Below are 2296 nucleotides of genomic sequence, written 5' to 3'. Positions count from 1 at the left end.
TTTTTTTTTGAGACGGAGTCTCGCTCTGCCGCCCAGGCTGGAGTGCAATGGCCGGATCTCAGCTCACTGCAAGCTCCACCTCCCGGGTTCACGCCATTCTCCTGCCTCAGCCTCCCAAGTAGCTGGGACTACAGGCGCCCGCCACCACGCCCGGCTAGTTTTTTGTATTTTTTAGTAGAGACGGGGCTTCACTGTGTTAGCCAGGATGGTCTCGATCTCCTGACCTCGTGATCCACCCGTCTCGGCCTCCCAAAGTGCTGGGATTACAGGCTTGAGCCACCGCGCCCGGCCTAGGTTTTCTAGTTTATTTGCATAAAGTGTTTATAGTATTCTCTGATGGTAGTTTGTATTTCTGTGCAGTTGGTGGTGATATCCCCTTCATCATTTTTTATTGCATCTATTTGATTCTTCTCTCTTTTCTTCTTTATTAGTCTTGCTAGCTGTCTATCAATTTTCTTGATCTTTTCAAAAAACCAGCTCCTGGATTCATTGGTTTTTTGAAGGGTTTTTTGTGTCTCTGTCTCCTTCAGTTCTGCTCTGATCTTAGTTATTTCTTACGTTCTGCTAGCGATTGAATGTGTTTGCTCTTGCTTCTCTAGTTCTTTTAATTGTGATGTTAGAGTGTCAATTTTAGATCTTTCCAGCTTTCTTTTATGGGCATTTAGTGCTATATATTTCCCTCTACACACTGCTTTAAATGTGTCCCAGAGATTCTGGTATGTTGTATTTTTGTTCGCATTGGTTTCAAAGAACATCTTTATTTCTGCCTTCATTTCATTATGTACCCAGTAGTCATTCAGGAGCAGGTTGTTCATTTCCATGTAGTTGAGTGGTTTTGAGTGAGTTTCTTTGTCCCGAGTTCTAGTTTGATTGCACTGTGGTCTGAGAGACAGTTTGCTATAATTTCTGTTCTTTTACATTTTCTGAGGAGTGTTTTGCTTCCAACTATGTGGTCAATTTTGGAATAAGTGCGATGTGGTGCTGAGAAGAATGTATATTCTGTTGATTTGGGGTGGAAAGTTATCTAGATGTCTATTAGGTCCACTTGGTGCAGAGTTGAATTAAATTCCTGGATATCCTTGTTAATCTTCTGTCTCATTGGTCTGTCTATTGTTGACAGTGGGGTGTTAAAGTCTCCCATTATTATTGTACGGGAGTCTAAGTCTCTTTGTAAGTCTCTAAGGACTTGCTTTATGAATCTGGGTGCTCCTGTATTGGATGCATATATATTTAGGATAGTTAGCTTTTCGTGATGAATTGATCCCTTTACCATTACGTAATGGCCATCTTTTCTCTTTTGATCTTTGATGGTTTAAAGTCTGTTTTGTCAGAGACTAGGATTGCAACCCCTGCTTTTTGTTGTTCTCCATTTGCTTGGTAGATCTTCCTCCATCCCTTTATTTTGAGCCTATGTGTGTCTCTGCATGTGAGATGGGTCTCCTGAATACAGCAAACTGTTGGGTCTTGACTCTATCCAATTTGCCAGTCTGTATCTTTTAATTGGACCATTTAGTCCATTTATATTTAAGGTTAATATTGTTATATGTGAACTTGATCCTGTCATTATAATATTAGCTGGTTATTTTGCTCATTAGTTGATGCAGTTTCTTCCTAGCAATGATGGACTTTACATTTTGGCATGTTTTTGCAATGGCTGGTACCAGTTGTTCCTTTCCATGTTTAGTGCTTCCTTCAGGATCTCTTTTAGGGTAGGTCTGGTGGTGACAAGATCTCTAACCATTTGCTTGTCTGTAAAGGATTTTATTTCCCCTTCACTTACGAAACTTAGTTTGGCTGGATATGAAATTCTGGGTTGAAAATTCTTTTCTTTAAGAATGTTGAATATTGGCCTCCACTCTCTTCTGGCTTGGAGAGTTTCTGCCGAGAGATCTGCTTTTAGTCTGATGGGCTTCCCTTTGTGGGTAACCCGACCTTTCTCTCTGGCTGCCCTTAAGATTTTTTCCTTCATTTCAACTTTGGTGAATCTGACAATTATGTGTCTTGGAGTTGCTCTTCTCGAGGAGTATCTTTGTGGCGTTCTCTGTATTTCCTGAATTTGAATGTTGGCCTGCCTTACTAGGCTGGGGAAGTTCTCCTGGATGATATCCTATGGAGTGTTTTCCAACTTGGTTCCATTTTCCCCATCACTTTCATGCACACCAATCAGACATAGATTTGGTCTTTTCACATAATCCCATATTTCTTGGAGACTTTGTTCATTTCTTTTTACTCTTTTTTTCTCTACACTTCTCTTCTCACTCCATTTCATTCATTTGATCTTCAGTCACTCACACTG

The sequence above is a fragment of the Theropithecus gelada genome, chromosome 7b (assembly GCF_003255815.1).
Source record: "Theropithecus gelada isolate Dixy chromosome 7b, Tgel_1.0, whole genome shotgun sequence".
NCBI lineage: Eukaryota > Metazoa > Chordata > Mammalia > Primates > Cercopithecidae > Theropithecus > Theropithecus gelada.
This window is presented reverse-complemented; position numbering follows the sequence as displayed.